This window comes from Arachis ipaensis, chromosome B1, assembly GCF_059453495.1.
Source record: "Arachis ipaensis isolate K30076 ecotype BB chromosome B1, ASM5945349v1, whole genome shotgun sequence".
NCBI classification, from domain to species: Eukaryota; Viridiplantae; Streptophyta; class Magnoliopsida; order Fabales; family Fabaceae; genus Arachis; species Arachis ipaensis.
Genome location: NC_142436.1, coordinates 108,180,769 through 108,200,858, shown reverse-complemented (window position 1 = coordinate 108,200,858; position 20,090 = coordinate 108,180,769). Strand labels below are relative to the sequence as shown.

At 38.2% G+C, this 20,090-nt stretch overlaps 1 non-coding gene across 1 annotated transcript; it reads right to left on the bottom strand.

The window, feature by feature from the left end:
* Window positions 1-9,704: 9,704 nt before the first annotated feature.
* LOC148577846 (small nucleolar RNA R71) lies at window positions 9,705-9,812 on the bottom strand. The gene has a single exon (XR_015902782.1). It is a non-coding gene; the product is annotated as a small nucleolar RNA R71 (small nucleolar RNA).
* Between the last annotated feature and the right edge of the window lie 10,278 nt (window positions 9,813-20,090).

Genomic DNA, 20,090 nt, shown 5'->3' with positions numbered 1-20,090 from the left:
GCTTTTGTTTTAATTTCAATAATTAATGGTTCTTCTAGCATAAATTTGAGCTCTCATGAGCAGATTTGATAACTGCACACATCATTTTGAAGCATATGTTTGATTCCTAAGTTTGGTGTGCCTAAAGGCACTTTAAAATAGCTTTTTAAGCATGCTGATCATATAACCATTTTAGGATATATACTCATTCATTCCATTGAAGTATATAGCCAAACATTAAGTTTGGTGTCTACATATGCTATGAATTTCAAGAAAATCACTTTTGCTCAAAGGCTCAAATTCATAAATAGATAAACCATACATTGCATTATTTTATGAGTTTATGGTAGTATGGTAGAAAATAAAATGATCCTTATAATGAATATACTAATTATGATAGATATTCATTGGGTTTCATGTGAATTACTTAGCAGAAAACAAGTTTGGTGTTCACCAAAATTTTATTCAATTTCTAAGGTGCATAGTTGGTTTTTCATAAATAAGGAACATATAGCAAGTTTTGTTTTTCTTTATTACCTTTCACTTGATAAACACCACCGTACCAAATTCAATCTTTGGCTTACCATTGCCTTGATTTAATTGGATAGGTGATGAGCGGATAATTTATACGCTTTTTGGCATTGTTTTTAGTATGTTTTCAGTAGAATCTAGTTACTTTTAGGGATGTTTTCCTTAGTTTTTATGTTAAATTCACATTTCTGGACTTTACTATGAGTTTGTGTGTTTTTCTGTAATTTCAGGTATTTTCTGACTGAAATTGAGGGACTTGAGCAAAAATCAGATTCAGAGGTTGAAGAAGGACTGTTGATGCTGTTGGATTCTGACCTCCCTGCACTCAAAATGGATTTTCTGGAGCTACAGAACTCAAAATGGCGCGCTTACAATTTCTTTGGAAAGTAGACATCCAGGGCTTTCCAGCAATATATAATAGTCCATATTTTGGCCAAGAATAGATGACGCAAACTGGCGTTCAACGCCAGCTCTCTGCCCAATTCTGGCGTCCAGCGCCAGAAAAGGATCCAAAACCTGAGTTGAACGCCCAAACTGGCACAAATGCTGGGTTCAACTCCAAGAAGGACCTCTACACGTGCAACACTCAAGCTCAGCCCAAGCACACACCAAGTGGGCCCCGGAAGTGGATTTATGCATCAATTACTTATTTCTGTAAACCCTAGTGACTAGTTTGTTATAAATAGGACCTTTTACTATTGTATTAGACATCTTTGGATTATCTTTTGATCCTTTGATCATCTTTGGACGCCTGGTTCTTAGATCAGAGGGGCTGGCCATTCGGCCATGCCTGGACCTTTCACTTATGTATTTTTAATGGTAGAGTTTCTACACTCCATAGATTAAGGTGTGGAGCTCTGTTGTTCCTCAAAGATTAATGCAAAGTACTACTGTTTTCTATTCAACTCATCTTATTTCGCTTCTAAGATATTCATTCGCACTTCAACCTGAATGTGATGAACGTGACAATCATCATCATTCCCTATGAACGCGTGCCTGACAACCACTTCCGTTCTACATTAGATTGAATGAGTATCTCTTAGATCTCTTAATCAGAATCTTCGTGGTGTAAGCTAGAATGATGGCGGCATTCAAGAGAATCCGGAAAGTCTAAACCTTGTCTGTGGTATTCCGAGTAGGATTCAATGATTGAATGACTGTGACGAGCTTCAAACTCGCGATTGTTGGGCATAGTGACAGACGCAAAAGGATAGTAAATCCTATTCCAGCATGATCGAGAACCGACAGATGAATAGCCGTGCCGTGACAGGGTGCGTTGACCATTTTCACTGAGAGGATAGGATGTAAACCATTGACAAGGGTGATGCCTCCAGACGATTAGCCGTGCCGTGACAGGGCATTTGGATCATTTTCCCGAGAGAAGACCGAAAGTAGCCATTGACAATGGTGATGCATCACATAAAGCCAGCCATGGAAAGGAGTAAGACTGATTGGGTGAAGATAGCAGGAAAGCAGAGGTTCAGAGGAACGAAAGCATCTCTATTCGCTTATCTAAAATTCTCACCAATGATTTACATAAGTATTTCTATCCCTGTTTTATTAATTGTTTTCGAAAACTCCATTACTATTTTATATCCGCCTGACTGAGATTTACAAGGTGACCATAGCTTGCTTCATACCAACAATCTCCGTGGGATTCGACCTTTACTCACGTAAGGTATTACTTGGACGACCCAGTGCACTTGTTGGTTAGTTGTGCGAAGTTGTGAACCATGGTATTGACATCATGTTTTTGGCGCCATTACCAGGGAAAGAAAGAGCGATGAATTTTACATAATCAAAGTGTAATCACAATTTCTGCGCACCAAGTTTTTGGCGCCGTTGCCGGGGATTGTTCGAGTTTGGACAACTGAAGGTTCATCTTGTTGCTCAGATCAGGTAATTTTCTTTTTGTTTTGTTTTTAAAAATTTTTCAAAAATCTTTCAAAAATTTTTCTTTTGTTTTCGAAAAAAAAAAATATATTTTAAAATAAAAATGTTTTCAAAAATATATTTTTCTTCAGAATTTTTAAGACTGAATTCTAGTGTTTCATAAAGCATGTTGAAGCCTGGTTGGCTGTAAAGCCACGACTGTAGGGCATGTTGATGGGATATTTCTGTGGAAAAACGAATTTCTCCAAAACACCCAAATTTAACCGGCAAGTGCACCGGGTCACATCAAGTAATAATAACTCACGTGAGTGAGGTCGATCCCACAGGGATTGAAGGATTGAGCAATTTTAGTTTAGTGGTTGATTTAGTCAAGAGAATCAAGATTTGGTTGAGAGATTTGTGATTTGCAGAATTTAAATTGCAGAGAATGTAAAGGGAGTGGGTAAATTGCATGAAAGTAAAGAGAACTGAAATTTAAAGTGCTGAATCTTAAAGAACAAGAAATTAAATGGCAGAAACTTAGAACGCAAGAAATGTAAATTGCAGAATCTTAAAGTGCAAGAAATGTAAATGGCTTGAATTGTAAAGGGAATTGGGAATTGGATTTGCAGAAATTAAACAAGGAAATGTAAAATTGCAACAAGCAGAGAAGTAAAGAAGGACTTGAATTGAACCGGATCTTAAAACAGAAATGTAAATGAGCATGAAAACAGTAAACAGGGAATGGGAAATGGGAAATCTGGATCTCAGGACCCAAGAGACTAGAAAACCAAGTCTAGATCTCAATGCCTTCCTAGATCCAACAAGAACAATTGCAAAGGAAATGTAAATTGCAGAGAAAGTAGATGAAGAAGCAATTAACCGAAACTGAAATTCAATTAAGCAGAGAATTAAACAAGATCCCAAGGTGAGATTGAAACAGAAGTTCTTCAATTCTCCACCCAAGATCCGAAGCAAGAAAATTAAAGAGTGCTGGGCAAGAACAAGGAAGAAGAGAGATCAATTCTCCTCCCCAATTCTCTTGAATTAAAACAACAATGCTAGAATGTAAAAGTGAGCTCCCAATCAAACCCGAAAAGAAAGCTCTATGAAAACTAAAAAGGGAAGCTCTTTTAAAAACTTAAATCCTATGCTATTTATACACTTTCTTCAAATGGTCTTCAAGCCTTCAATTGGGCCTTTGCTCTTGATGGAATTGGGTTGATAGAGGCCTTGGTTGATTGCTCTTGGAGTTTGGAGAAGAACCGAATTGAACCGGGTTGGAATCATGAAAGCTTGAGTAAAAGTTGGAGTAAAAGTTGGAGGCTAACTTTTACTCCAACTTTTCACATCAGCCACCCTTCCTTGCTGATACCAACGTTGGGGCAAAAGTTAGGGGTCTAACTTTTGCTCCAACGTTGGCCTCCCCTTGCATACTCATGGCGCCAACGTTAGCCAAAAAGTTAGGGGCTAACGTTGGTGCAAACTTTTGCTCATCCAGGGAGAGTTTTTCATGCGCCAACGTTAGCCAAAAAGTTAGGGGCTAACGTTGGCGCAAACTTTTGCTCATCCAGGGAGTGTTTTTCATGCCAAAAGTTAGCCAAAAAGTTTGAGGCTAACTTTTGCTCCAGCTTTTGCCCAAAAGTTAGCCAAAAAGTTTGAGGCTAACTTTTGGTCCAGCTTTTTGCTTCCTGGTTCATTTTCAATTAATCCAAAAGTTTGAGCTAAAGTTTGAGGCAAACTTTTGCTCAAACCTTTTGTCCTCTCTTCCTCCTAACCATTCCTTCTTGCTTCAACCTTTCTCCAAGCTTTCTTCACCTATCATTAATCAACCAAACACATCAAAGCTATGCTCAAGATCATGAGATATTCATTCTTTCATAATATGCGACAATTATAGCATAAAACCTCATGAAATAGCATGAATTCATACATGGTTGATTAAATCAAAGGAAACATGAAAATCTACCCAATTGGCTTGCTTATGGCTCAAGAAAGTGCATAATTCAGTTGAAAACAAAAGAAAAAGGCTAGTGAAACTAGGCTAAGATGACTTGTCATCACAACACCAAACTTAAAGCTTGGTTGTCCCCAAGCAAGAAATGAATTATGCTCCAGGGTTCTTTCAATTAAGACGGATTGAAGAATAGCTTGTAAAGTCCTGTGAGTGAAGTGATCAAGTAACAGGTGGGTGAACTCTAAATTATATGCTCATACAAGGGCTTCAGTGCTTACTAGTCCTCACATATTGGGAGTCTTAGGTCTTAGGATTTTCATCCAAATGGTATCATGGAGATCTCTTTATATGTAGTCACCTTGAAGCAGCTTATAATTTCTTTGCTTTGGCCTTGACTCTAAGTGTCATGTCTCAAAGCGGCTCTTTAGATAAGCTTTCAATCAATACTCCTAAACCAGTTGGTTTTAAGGTATTAGGTGTTAAAGCACCCCTAAGGATTTACTTGCTCAAGCCTCTTTCCTTGACACAACTCAACCACAAGCATTTACTAGGCTAACAACTCTTTGAGTTTTGTTTCTTCTTTCTTTTTCTGCCTAGTAATTGATGCTCAGAGCCTTGGGCCATGTTCTTTTTGTTTTTGTATTTTCTTTTCTTTCTTTTGTTTTGTTTGCTGCTTCTTGGATCAATAGATTTTTGAGAATCTCCACAATACTTCTTTGAACTTCATGTCCTGCCTATGAGCTCCCATGCAAGTTTTCACAAGCATGTAACCTCAATACACAATCATACAACTAGAACCACCACTTCTCCTAATCTTTTGCTTTCCTCAAAAATTGTTTAATTCCTCAATCCTTCTTTTCAAAGAACTTTCATGTGATGCAATTTTTGAATATTGAGTGCAAACAAGTTTTGAAGAGAAAAATGTTGTGAATGATCAAGCATCTTGCTTATTGAATTACAGAGAACTATACTATGCAGACAGATAATCAGGGAAACAAAACCACTTTCAATCATAGCAGTGTTTGATATAAAACAATCACTGATCAATACAACCTTTTGGAATCTACTTGCTGTCCTCCTCCTCATCATCCTCATTGCTGGTTTTAGCATTCCTCTCTCTTCCTTTTGATAGATGATGCTAAATCTTTCCAAAAGTTTGTATGGTACCCTGCAGTGATATTGAAAGTTGCTTGTTCCCCAAGCACTTAGAAACAATGGTTAGCATGCATGATTTATTTGTGGGCCTTTTGAACTTACTTTGGTGTGGGAACACCAAACTTAGTACCTTGCCAATGGTTCTCATGCATTGAATTAACCATGTGTGAAATTTTTTTTCTTTTTTTCTTTTTCAAAAGCAATAAAACTGAAAACTAGGAAACAGCAGAAGAGTTAACTAGTTCATCCAACATGCTTGAAGCCAGCATTATGCAGAAAGTGAGAATGTGTTTTATGATGGGATGTTGGTGGAACACCAAACTTAGAATCCTTCATTCTCCTTTAGATTGTTTTGGTGTGCAACACCAAACTTAGCTTCTTGCAATATAGATAAAACTAATTAACCTTTTTATTGAAATAGATATGAAAAGATGGTTACCTCCGGTTGGGTTGCCTCCCAACAAGCGCTCTTTTATTGTCACTAGCTTGACATCTTGCTCTTTGATTATGGAGGCTGGAAATCATAATGCCTCAGTTTTTCTCCTCTTGCTGTAGGATTCCTTTCCTCCATGACCTGCACAATCACAAACAATCCAAATGAAAATTGGATATTCTCATGCCAGAATGTAGTCAGAGGATTAGTTGACATCATGTGTCAAACAGTTGGTAAACTTGAGAGATTAATGAACGAAAATCACTTCTCTCATTTATTTATCAAGCTATGAGAATCATATTCAGCAAGATAAACCAAGAAAACTTCACTCTATTGCTAAAGTGAGGTTTCAATTAGCTCAGGCAAAAATTCAAACAGTTAGTGTGTCAGTCAAAAATCAAAGAAAAAGTGCTTGATCTAAATTGCCACCTCACTTAATCATTGTCAATCTAATCAATCCCCGGCAACGGCGCCAAAAACTTGATGGGATATTTCTGTGGAAAAACGAATTTCTCCAAAACACCCAAATCTAACCGGCAAGTGCACCGGGTCGCATCAAGTAATAATAACTCACGTGAGTGAGGTCGATCCCACAGGGATTGAAGGATTGAGCAATTTTAGTTTAGTGGTTGATTTAGTCAAGCGAATCAAGATTTGGTTGAGAGATTTGTGATTTGCAGAATTTAAATTGCAGAGAAAGTAAAGGGAGTGGGTAAATTGCATGAAAGTAAAGAGAACTGAAATTTAAAGTGCTGAATCTTAAAGAACAAGAAATTAAATGGCAGAAACTTAGAACGCAAGAAATGTAAATTGCAGAATCTTAAAGTGCAAGAAATGTAAATGGCTTGAATTGTAAAGGGAATTGGGAATTGGATTTGCAGAAATTAAACAAGGAAATGTAAAATTGCAACAAGCAGAGAAGTAAAGAAGGACTTGAATTGAACCGGATCTTAAAATAGAAATGTAAATGAGCATGAAAACAGTAAACAGGGAATGGGAAATGGGAAATCCGGATCTCAGGACCCAAGAGACTAGAAAACCAAGTCTAGATCTCAATGCCTTCCTAGATCCAACAAGAACAATTGCAAAGGAAATGTAAATTGCAGAGAAAGTAGATGAAGAAGCAATTAACCAAAACTGAAATTCAATTAAGCAGAGAATTAAACAAGATCCCAAGGTGAGATTGAAACAGAAGTTCTTCAATTCTCCACCCAAGATCCGAAGCAAGAAAATTAAAGAGTGCTGGGCAAGAACAAGGAAGAAGAGAGATCAATTCTCCTCCCCAATTCTCTTGAATTAAAACAACAATGCTAGAATGTAAAAGTGAGCTCCCAATCAAACCCGAAAAGAAAGCTCTATGAAAACTAAAAAGGGAAGCTCTCTTAAAAACTTAAATCCTATGCTATTTATACACTTTCTTCAAATGGTCTTCAAGCCTTCAATTGGGCCTTTGCTCTTGATGGAATTGGGTTGATAGAGGCCTTGGTTGATTGCTCTTGGAGTTTGGAGAAGAACCGAATTGAACCGGGTTGGAATCATGAAAGCTTGAGTAAAAGTTGGAGTAAAAGTTGGAAGCTAACTTTTACTCCAACTTTTCACATCAGCCACCCTTCCTTGCTGATACCAACGTTGGGGCAAAAGTTAGGGGTCTAACTTTTGCTCCAACGTTGGCCTCCCCTTGCATACTCATGGCGCCAACGTTAGCCAAAAAGTTAGGGGCTAACGTTGGCGCAAACTTTTGCTCATCCAGGGAGAGTTTTTCATGCGCCAACGTTAGCCAAAAAGTTAGGGGCTAATGTTGGCGCAAACTTTTGCTCATCCAGGGAGTGTTTTTCATGCCAAAAGTTAGTCAAAAAGTTTGAGGCTAACTTTTGCTCCAGCTTTTGCCCAAAAGTTAGCCAAAAAGTTTGAGGCTAACTTTTGGTCCAGCTTTTTGCTTCCTGGTTCATTTTCAATTAATTCAAAAGTTTGAGCTAAAGTTTGAGGCAAACTTTTGCTCAAACTTTTTGTCCTCTCTTCCTCCTAACCATTCCTTCTTGCTTCAACCTTTCTCCAAGCTTTCTTCACCTATCATTAATCAACCAAACACATCAAAGCTATGCTCAAGATCATGAGATATTCATTCTTTCATAATATGCGACAATTATAGCATAAAACCTCATGAAATAGCATGAATTCATACATGGTTGATTAAATCAAAGGAAACATGAAAATCTACCCAATTGGCTTGCTTATGGCTCAAGAAAGTGCATAATTCAGTTGAAAACAAAAGAAAAAGGCTAGTGAAACTAGGCTAAGATGACTTGTCATCACATGTTAGGCATGTCATGTCTGGATTACATACTAAAACTTGGCTGGCTATTAAGCCATGCCTGACCCTTTGATTGGAGCTTTAGACTAAGGAGCATAAGATTCCTGGAATTCATATTAAAAATTTTGGAATCCTTATTTTTGTTTTTCAAAATGATTTTCGAAAAAAATTAAAGAAAATACAAAAAAATCATAAAATCATAAAAATCAAAAATATTTTTGTGTTCTTGTTTGAGTCTTGAGTCATGTTATAAGATTGGTGTCAATTGCATCTTCATCTTGCATTTTTTTCGAAAAATTCACGCATTCATAGTGTTCTTCATGATCTTCAAGTTGTTCTTGGTAAGTCTTCTTGTTTGATCTTTGCATTTGCATGTTGTGTCTTTTCTTGTTTTTCATATGCATTCTTGAATTCTTAGTATCTAAGCATTAAAGAATTCTAAGTTTGGTGTCTTGCATGTTTTCTGTGCATTAAAAATTTTTCAAAAATATGTTCTTGGTATTCATCATGATCTTCATAGTGTTCTTGGTGTTCATCTTGACATTCATAGCATTCTTGCATGCATTCATTGTTTTGATCCATAACTTTCATGCATTGCATCATTTTTCTTGTTTTTCTCTCTCATCATAAAAATTCAAAAATAAAAAAAATATCTTTCCCTTTTTATCTCTCAAAATTTTGAAAATTAGATTTGACTTTTTCAAAAATTTTTAAAAATCTAGTTGTTTTTTTGAGTCAAATCAAATTTTCAATTTAAAAATCTCATCTTTTTCAAAATCTTTTTCAAAAATCAAATCTTTTTCAAAAACTAATTTCTATCATATCTTTTCAAAAATATCTTCTTATCTCACCTTTTTCAAAAAAGTGATTGCAAAATATCTTTTCTAACTTCCTAACTTCTTATCTTTTCAAAATTTGTTTCAACTAACTAACTAACTTTTTGTTTGTTTCTCATCTTTTTCAAAACCACCTAACTAACTCTCTCTCTCTAATTTTCAAAAATATCTTCCCTCTTTTTCAAAATCTCTTTTTAATTAACTAATTATTTCAATTTTTAAAATCTTAATTTCCAAAAATTACTAACCTTTTTCAAAAAAACTATTTTCGAAAATCACTAACTCTTTTTCAAAAATTATTTTTGAAAATCCTCTCCCTCTCTCCTCTTATTCTATTTATTTATTCATCTACTAACAATAAGGAACCTCTTTACTGTGACATAGAGGATTCCTCTTCTTTTCTTTTTCTCTTCTCTTTCTTATGAGCAGGGACAGAGAAAAAGGCATTCTTGTTGAAGCTGATCCAGAACCTGAAAGGACTCTGAAGTCTACAGGCTCATGCTTTTCCCTTTTGCTGTGAGAGACAGAGCTAGAATATGGTTGGACTCTCAACCCAAAGACAGCCTGAACTCTTGGGATAAGCTGGTCACGGCTTTTTTAGCCAAGTTCTTTCCTCCTCAAAAGCTGAGCAAGCTTAGAGTGGATGTCCAAACCTTCAAACAAAAAGATGGTGAATCCCTCTATGAAGCTTGGGAAAGATACAAGCAGTTGACCAAAAAGTGTCCTTCTGACATGCTTTCAGAATGGACCATCCTGGATATATTCTATGATGGTTTATCTGAATTATCAAAGATGTCATTGGATACTTCTGTAGGTGGATCCATTCACCTAAAGAAAACGCCTGCAGAAGCTCAAGAACTCATTGACATGGTTACTAATAACCAGTTCATGTACACTTCTGAGAGGAATCCTGTAAGTAATGGGACGCCTATGAAGAAGGGAGTCCTTGAAGTTGATACTCTGAATGCCATATTGGCTCAGAATAAAATATTGACTCAGCAAGTCAATATGATTTCTCAGAGTCTGAATGGAATGCAAGCTGCATCCAACAGTACTCAAGAGGCTTCTTATGCAGAAGAAGCTTATGATCCTGAAAACCCTGCAATAGCAGAGGTGAATTACTTAGGTGAACCTTATGGAAACACCTATAATCCATCATGGAGAAATCATCCAAATTTCTCATGGAAGGATCAAAAGCCTCAACAAGGCTTTAATAATGGTGGAAGAAACAGGTTTAGCAATAGCAAGCCTTTTCCATTATCCACTCAGCAGCAGACAGAGAATTCAGAGCAGAATCCATCTAGCTTAGCAAATTTAGTCTCTGATCTATCTAAGGCCACTGTGAGTTTCATGAATGAGACAAGGTCTTCCATTAGAAATTTGGAAGCACAAGTGGGCCAGCTGAGTAAAAGGATCACTGAAATCCCTCCTAGTACTCTCCCAAGCAATACAGAAGAGAATCCAAAAGGAGAGTGCAAGGCCATTGACATAAGCACCATGGCCGAACCTGTAAGGGAAGGAGAGGACGTAAATCCCAAGGAGGAAGACCTCCTGGGACGTCCAGTGATCAATAAGGAGCTTCCCTCTGAGGAACCAAAGGACTCTGAGGCTCATCTAGAGACCATAGAGATTCCATTGAACCTCCTTATGCCATTCATGAACTCTGATGAGTATTCCTCTTCTGAAGAGAATGAGGATGTTACTGAAGAGCAAGCTGCCAAGTTTCTTGGTGCAATCATGAAGCTGAATGCCAAATTATTTGGTATTGAAACTTGGAAAGATGAACCTCCCTTGTTCACCAATGAACTAAGTGATTTGGATCAACTGACATTGCCTCAGAAGAGACAGGATCCTGGAAAGTTCATAATACCTTGTACCATAGGCACCATGATCTTTAAGGCTCTGTGTGACCTTGGTTCAGGAATAAACCTCATGCCCCTCTCTGTAATAGAGAAACTGGGAATCTATGGGGTGCAAGCTACTAGAATCTCATTAGAGATGGCAGATAATTCAAGAAAACAGGCTTATGGACAAGTAGAGGACGTGTTAGTAAAGGTTGAAGGCCTTTACATCCCTGCTGATTTCATAGTCTTGGATACTGGAAAGGAAGAGGATGAATCCATCATCCTAGGAAGACCTTTCTTAGCCACAGCAAGAGCTGTGATTGATGTGGACAGAGGAGAATTGATCCTTCAAATAAATGAGGACAACCTGGTGTTTACAACTCAAGGATCTCTCTCTGCATCCATGGAGAGGAAGCATAAAAAGCTTCTCTCAAAGCAGAGTCAACCAAAGCCCCCACAGTCAAACTCTAAGTTTGGTGTTGGGAGGCCACAACCAAACTCTAAGTTTGGTGTCAAACCCCCATATCCAAACTCTAAGTTTGGTGTTGGGAGGTCACAACAAAGCTCTGCACATCTGTGAGGCTCCATGAGAGCCCACTGTCAAGCTATTGACATTAAAGAAGCGCTTGTTGGGAGGCAACCCAATGTATATTTATCTAATTTTCATTATTTTTCATGTTTTCTTAGGTTCATGATCATGCGGAGTCACAAAATAAATATAAAAATTGAAAACAGAATCAAAAACAGCAGAAGAAAAATCACACCCTGGAGGAAGCACCTGTCTGGCATTCAACGCCAGAACAGAGCATGGTTCTGGCGCTGAACGCCCAAAATGGGCAGTGTCTGGGCGCTGAACGCCCAGAACAAGCATGGTTCTGGTGTTCAACGCCAGAAATGGCCAACAAATGGGCGTTGAACGCCCAAAATGGGCACCAACCTGGCGCTGAACGCCCAGAGTTGTGTGCAAGGGCATTTTACATGCCTAATTTGGTGCAAGGTTGTAAATCCTTGAACACCTCAGGATCTGTGGACCCCACAGGATCCCCACCTACCTCCACTCACTCTCTTCTCTCTTCTCAATCATCCTCTATTCCCAATAAACACTCTTCCCTATTAACCCTTTACCACTCACATCCATACACCCACTTACCTTCAAAATTCAACATCTCTTTCCCACCCAATCCCACCCATATGGCCAAATACACACCTCCCTCCATCTCCTCCATATCTTCTTCTTCTTCTTCTATTCCTTCTTCTTTTGCTCGAGGGCGAGCAACGTTCTATGTTTGGTGTGGTAAAAGCATAGCTTTTTTGTTTTTTCCATAACCATTGATGGCACCTAAGGCCAGAGAAACCTCTAGAAAGAGGAAAGGGAAGACAAAAGCTTCCATCAAGGGTCTATAGCTCAGTGGTAGAACGTTTGACTGCAAATCAAGAGATCCCTGAGATACCTCAGGGGATACATTTTCTTCCACACAATTATTGGAAGCAACTAAGGGTGGAACATCAAGAGCACTCCATCATCCTTCATGAAATAAGAGAAGATCAAAAAGCAATGAGGGAGGAGCAACAAAGACAAGGAAGAGACATAGAAGAGCTCAAGGACGTCATTGGTCCCTCAAGAAGGAAACGCCACCATCACTAAGGTGGATTCATTCCTTGCTCTTATTTCTTCTGTTTTTCGTTTTCTATGTTAAGTGCTTATCCATGTTTGTGTCTTCATTGCATGATCATTAGTAGTTAGTAACTATGTCTTAAAGTTATGAATGTCCTATGAATCCATCACCTCTCTTAAATGAAAAATGTTTTAATTCAAAAGAACAAGAAGTACATGAGTTTCGAATTTATCCTTGAACTTAGCTTAATTATATTGATGTGGTGACAATGCTTCTTGTTTTCTGAATGTATGCTTGAACAGTGCATATGTCTTTTGAAGTTGTTGTTTAAGAATGTTAAATATGTTGGCTCTTGAAAGAATGATGACTAGGAGACATGTTATTTGATAATCTGAAAAATCATAAAAATGAATCTTGAAGCAAGAAAAAGCAGCAAAAAACAAAGCTTGCAGAAAAAAAATGGGAAAAAAATAGAAAGAAAAAGAAAAAGCAAGCAGAAAAAGCCAAAGCTCTTAAAACCAAGAGGCAAGAGCAAAAAGCCAATAACCCTTAAAACCAAAAGGCAATGGCAAATAAAAAGATCCCAAGGCTTTGAGCATCAGTGGATAGGAGGGCCTAAAGGAATAAAATCCTGGTCTAAGCGGCTAAACCAAGCTGTCCCTAACCATGTGCTTGTGGCGTGTAGGTGTCAAGTGAAAACTTGAGACTGAGCGGTTAAAGTCAAGGTCCAAAGCAAAAAAAGAGTGTGCTTAAGAACCCTGGACACCTCTGATTGGGGACTTTAGCAAAGCTGAGTCACAATCTGAAAATGTTCACCCAGTTATGTGTCTGTGGCATTTATGTATCCGGTGGTAATACTGGAAAACAAAGTGCTTAGGGCCACGGCCAAGACTCATAAAGAAGCTGTGTTCAAGAATCATCATACTGAACTAGGAGAATCAATAACAGTATCTGAACTCTGAGTTCCTATAGAAGCCAATCATTCTGAACCTCAATGGATAGAGTGAGATGCCAAAACTATTTAAGAGGCAAAAAGCTATAAGTCCCGCTCATCTGATTGGAGCTATGTTTCATTGATAGTTTAGAATTTATAGTATATTCTCTTCTTTTTATCCTATTTGATTTTCAGTTGCTTGGGGACAAGCAACAATTTAAGTTTGGTGTTGTTATGAGCGGATAATTTATATGCTTTTTGGCATTGTTTTTAGTATGTTTTCAGTAGAATCTAGTTACTTTTAGGGATGTTTCCCTTAGTTTTTATGTTAAATTCACATTTCTGGACTTTACTATGAGTTTGTGTGTTTTTCTATGATTTCAGGTATTTTCTGACTGAAATTGAGGGACTTGAGCAAAAATCAGATTCAAAGGTTGAAGAAGGACTGTTGATGCTGTTGGATTCTGACCTCCCTGCACTCAAAATGGATTTTCTGGAGCTACAGAACTCAAAATGGCGCGCTTCCAATTTCTTTGGAAAGTAGACATCCAGAGCTTTCCAGAAATATATAATAGTCCATACTTTGGCCAAGAATAGATGACGCAAACTGGCGTTCAACGCCAGCTCTCTGCCCAATTCTGGCGTCCAGCGCCAGAAAAGGATCCAAAACCTGAGTTGAACGCCCAAACTGGCACAAATGCTGGCGTTCAACTCCAAGAAGGACCTCTACACATGCAACACTCAAGCTCAGCCCAAGCACACACCAAGTGGGCCTCGGAAGTGGATTTATGCATCAATTACTTATTTCTGTAAACCCTAGTGACTAGTTTATTATAAATAGGACCTTTTACTATTGTATTAGACATCTTTGGATTATCTTTTGATCCTTTGATCATCTTTGGACGCCTTGTTCTTAGATCAGAGGGGCTGGCCATTTGGCCATGCCTGGACCTTTCACTTATGTATTTTTAACGGTAGAGTTTCTACACTCCATAGATTAAGGTGTGGAGCTCTGCTGTTCCTCAAAGATTAATGCAAAGTACTACTGTTTTCTATTCAACTCATCTTATTTTGCTTCTAAGATATTCATTCGCACTTCAACCTGAATGTGATGAACGTGACAATCATCATCATTCCCTATGAATGCGTGCCTGACAACCACTTCCGTTCTACATTAGATTGAATGAGTATCTCTTAGATCTCTTAATCAGAATCTTCGTGGTGTAAGCTAGAATGATGGCGGCATTCAACAGAATCCGGAAAGTCTGAACCTTGTTTGTGGTATTCTGAGTAGGATTCAATGATTGAATGACTGTGACGAGCTTCAAACTCGCGATTGCTGGGCGTAGTGACAGACGCAAAAGGATAGTAAATCCTATTCCAGCATGATCGAGAACCGACAGATGAATAGCCATGCCGTGACAGGGTGCGTTGACCATTTTCACTGAGAGGATAGGATGTAAACCATTGACAAGGGTGATGCCTCCAGACGATTAGCCGTGCCGTGACAGGGCATTTGGATCATTTTCCCGAGAGAAGACCGAAAGTAGCCATTGACAATGGTGATGCATCACATAAAGCCAGCCATGGAGAGGAGTAAGACTGATTGGGTGAAGATAGCAGGAAAGCAGAGGTTCAGAGGAACGAAAGCATCTCTATTCGCTTATCTGAAATTCTCACCAATGATTTACATAAGTATTTCTATCCCTGTTTTATTAATTGTTTTCGAAAACTCCATTACTATTTTATATCCGCCTGACTGAGATTTACGAGGTGACCATAGCTTCCTTCATACCAACAATCTCCGTGGGATTCGACCCTTACTCACGTAAGGTATTACTTGGACGACCCAGTGCACTTGCTGGTTAGTTGTGCGAAGTTGTGAACCATGGTATTGGCATCATGTTTTTGGCGCCATTACCAGGGAAAGAAAGAGCGATGAATTTTACATAATCAAAGTGTAATCACAATTTTTGCGCACCAATAGGTATGAAGAAGATTTAGAGGAAAGGACAAAACCACATCATGTACGGTTGTCACAAGGGGGAAAAGTGAGTCACATGTGCTTAGGGAATTGTGTTCTCTTAGAAGCGAAAATCTGCAAGGTTCAGCACCTAGGAGGCCGAACCATATGCCCAATGAAGGAGTGATCCTTGTCTTCATCCATCTCTACATGCAAACCATTCATTCCATGAAGTTTTAATAAAGGCATGCTCAATCCTCACCCTTCATTGCAACTTAACCGAATCCTCCAACCCATTATTCTGTTTCAATAGTTCATATCCCTTTTATAAATTGGCAGTAATACTTCTTAAGCCAACATACCATTGCTTTCTTCATAAAAGTCCTCCATAATATTTACATCATTCTCCTCTAACCCAAAGACATCACACAATACCCAACTTCTTCTCCCATCCATCCTAAACCGTGCCTTAACCAAAGTTCATCCTTTCTTTTCCCTTCCTTCCTTCCTAATTCATGGCTTCATCAAGTTTCAAAAGAAGAAAAGGAAAGAAATCAGCTGAAGCTGAACCACCAACCTATGATACCAAGAGATTTAAGTCTCAATTTCATGAATCAAGATATCACAAGCTAATGGAATCAAAAGAGGTCATTCTAGAGATGGGTTTCAGATTGAAAGATGGAGAATACCTCATCATGAGTAGAATAACGTAGAGAGGAGATGGGAACTCCTGTGTGAAACTCTCACAGACATAAGTGCAACCATGATAAGGGAGTTCTATGAAAATACTGTGAGGTCAAGCAAGACCAGCCCTCCCTACAAAAGCTACGTTAGGGGGGTTTAGGTAGATTTCAGCCCACTATCCATCATGAGAGTCTTACAGATAAGAGTGATACCCTATGGAGAACCCAGCTTTGATAAAAGAATGACGGGTGAGAGTGATCCTAATGAGATATTACATGGTTTATGCTTTGAAGGCAACGACTGGGAAAGGGACTCAGAGGGGGCTCCAAGCCGCTTGAAGAGAATTGATCTCATACCTGAGGCCAAAGGGTGGTATGAGATAGTGAGAAGATCCATACTCCCCACTGGAAATACATCTAAAGTCACAATAAAGAGGGCAATTCTGACATATTGCATACTCAGGGGAGGAAAAATCAATATACCACAACTCATAGCAGATAGCATCCAAGAGATGGCTGAGGATAGTGGCAAATCAAGCAGACTTGGTCACCCAAGTACCATTCTGAGGCTGTGCAATAGAGCAGGGGTACTCTTTGAGGATGCAGATACAGATCGGGTAAAGGGAGGCAGAGGAATCACCAAGCAAAAAATAGACGGTATTACTAAAACCCAGGAAAAAAGAAGAACTCAAGGAAGAAGAAGGAGACTACAAATGGGGGGAGAACAAGCTTCTGGTGCAATGGACTTAAGCCAAATGGAAAGAGCCATTGAAGAAATGTCTCAACAATATATGAGAGCACAGGAGCAACAATAGGAGCAATACTTGAAGCAATAAGAGCAGTACTTGAAAGCCCAAGAGCAACAGGATAATTGGCAGCTGAAGATGATGGAACAACAAGAAAACTTCCAGCTTAAGATGTTGGATCAACAGAGAGAATTTCAAGCAAGAACTCTTGATTGGCAAATGGAACAATCGGCATACTCTCAAGAATCATTTAATAAATTGTCCCTACAACAAGCCAAGCAAGGAGAGTACATCCAAAATCTTTATCAATGGAAGAATATATATCATACAATTGGAGAGCATAGGAATTTGGATAGGATGGAGTATGATATAGAAACTCAAGCAAAGTTAGACTATGTAGTCCACGGCATGCCAATATTGAACCGAGAGATCAAGCCATATGTTCAATGCCAAGAATTGGTAGACCATTAGAGAGCAAAAGCCAAGAAAAATGCAGTACACATGCAACAATGATTGAAGGATGCTGGGCTCTGGGATCAGGTAGACCACATTTGGGATCGTAGATGCCCTGTTGAGGAACCCCAAGAAATAAACAAGAAGCGGAAGCAGGAGCCAAAGAAAAAAGGAGAATCCAGCAGAGGAAAAGAGCACAACAACTAGAGGTGGTGGAGTCCCTTTTATAGTTTTAATTAAATAAGGATGATGCATATCTGAAACATGATATGCCTCCAAATATTTTATATTCTGCACTTTCATATCTTGAGTAGATTTCTTATTAGGATCTGCATTATGCTTGTTATCACTCATCTGCATCAAATTCTGTCTTGTTTCCCTTTTGCAACAATAAGAGAAAATATTTGAAATAGAAAGTGATTGTCCAATGTAGTAGGAATTAGAATAAAGTCAGTAGTGGTAACTGCTTGATTCGATGATAAGCTCAATAATAAAAGCTGCAGAATAGAATGTCTTTTGTAGTGTAAACTAAGTGGCTGTTATAAAACCTCCAATTAATGAACATCCCTGAAAAATGAAGAAAAGTAAGAAGGGAAAAGAAAAGAAAAGCCAAGAATTGGCAACAAAAATGAAAGAAATAAATAATAAGGCTAGACACCAATAGCTTGGACCTTAGGATATATGTCTGTGGTGCTTCTTGTACTAGGATCTGCTTGGACAATTAGGTTCTGAGGAGTCTTTTAAAACTTGGTAACTTGGATTAACTAATCCGAGATTACCAACCGGAAGTCCATTATCAAGAGCAACCTAGTTACAAAGCATTTAGTGACCAAAGAGGTGCTGGGCATCAATGTTCCTAAGAAGAATTGTGAGCCAAGTGTCTGTAGTGAAGAGGTATTGAGAAAAATTGAGCCAAAAGGCTGTTGCAACACTTGACACTGAGCTATCATTGAGAAATAAGTTTCTAAGCAAAAGAAAGAAGGAAAAAGCTAATAGGGATCAATAAAAGAACAAGGCATTATAACAGTAACTCTAGTGAATCCTCAAAGAGACATTTCATATCTGTCAGCTAAGAATAATTGAGCTGCATCTTGTCTGCGTAAAACCCCATAGCCCAAATTCAATTACCTGCTAAATAAGGACATAAATGCTTCTCTGTTTTATCTCATTTCTTTTCATGTTTAGTGCTTGCTTGGAGACAAGCAAGATTTAAGTTGGTGTTGTGATGACAAGTCATCTTATGCTAGTTTTACAAGCATTTTTTCTCTTGTTTCATTAGGTTTTATGCACTTTCTTGCACAATAAGTAAGTGATTGGAGTAGAATTTCATGATAATTTTGAATCAATCAAACATCATTTATTTTACACAAAATCATAAGGTTTATGCTAGAATTAATTAATTTTATGAATGATGCAAAGACCTTGTGATTTTGGTGAGACTTTGATTGCTTGTTTGGTTGCTTGTAGGTGAAGAAATGAAGAAAAAAAGGAAGCAAACAGTAAAACGTTACGTTCAAAAAGAAAGCGCCACGCTCAATAGCAAACAAGGCTTTTCACTTCCAAAGTGAGCGCCACGCTCACTTAGTTACCTTTTTCGTGGATTTCAAGCTTTGGGGGAGGAAGCCTTGTGCCATCCGCAATAAGCAGCGCTCAAAATTAGAGCGTAGCGCTCACTAAGGCAGCGCTAATAAAGGGAAGGCGCACACCAAATGGTGAAGCGCTAAAACAAAGGAGCGCAACGCTCAATAAGAGAGCACCAAGGAAGAAGGGCGCGCTCCAAGTGAGGAAATTGGCACCAAGGGAGAGCGCTCACTAAAGGAGCGCAGCGCTCACTAGGAGAGCGCTAGGAGGCAACATGCGCCCCAAAAGGGCATGCTGAAGGAGTGAACGTAGCGCTCAATTAGTCAACGGAGCGCTCCACTGGAAGGAGCACCAAACACCCCTAACCCACTTCAAACAATTGCCACTCGGATCCACTTCTTCAAGGCCAAACCCAAAAGCCCACTCCAAGTGCTTAATGACTGAAAATAGAAAGTGTATAAATAGAAGCAAGTTTAATTTGAGGGTGGACGTTTTGGAGCATTTTTTTATTTTTCCTTTCTAGAATATTAGAATTTGGGGAATTGGGATCAGATCTAAGTTTGCTTTCTGTGTTCATTTTTCTTATCTGCTGCAACTTCTATTTTCTGTTTTGGGTTTTGAACTCAGATTGAAGAACTCCATTGAAATTCTTCATCTGAGAATCATCTTTTACTTTTCCTTTTTATAGTTCCAAGAATTGGAAATTAGATCTCAATCTTCTTTTCTGTTTTCATTTTATTTCTTCTGCAATTTCTTCTTTACTTTTTGGTCAAGAGAGTAATTGAGATCTAGATTTGCTTGCTGTTCTTATTACTCTCCTGCAATTGTCAAATTTCTCTTTTAAGATTTCATAATTGAGCTAAGCTTTCTTGCTGTTTTGATTCTTTTGCAATTTTTCATTTCTATTTTAGTTCTTCTACAATTTCTCTTCATCTTATACTTCTTTAATCCACTACACTTCTATTTTCTAGTTCAATTTGAATCCCAATACCCAAATCCCTTTATTCTTGATGAAATTTAAGTTTCCTGTCAATTTAGATTCAGCAATTTAAATTTCTTGCACTTTAAGTTTCAGTTATTTACCTTTCTTGCAATTTAAGTTTCAGCTCTTTCACTTTCTTGCACTTTAAGTTTCTGCAATTTACTTCTTTTGCACTTTAAGATTTTGTCAATTTTTATTCTCTCTTTTATTTTCT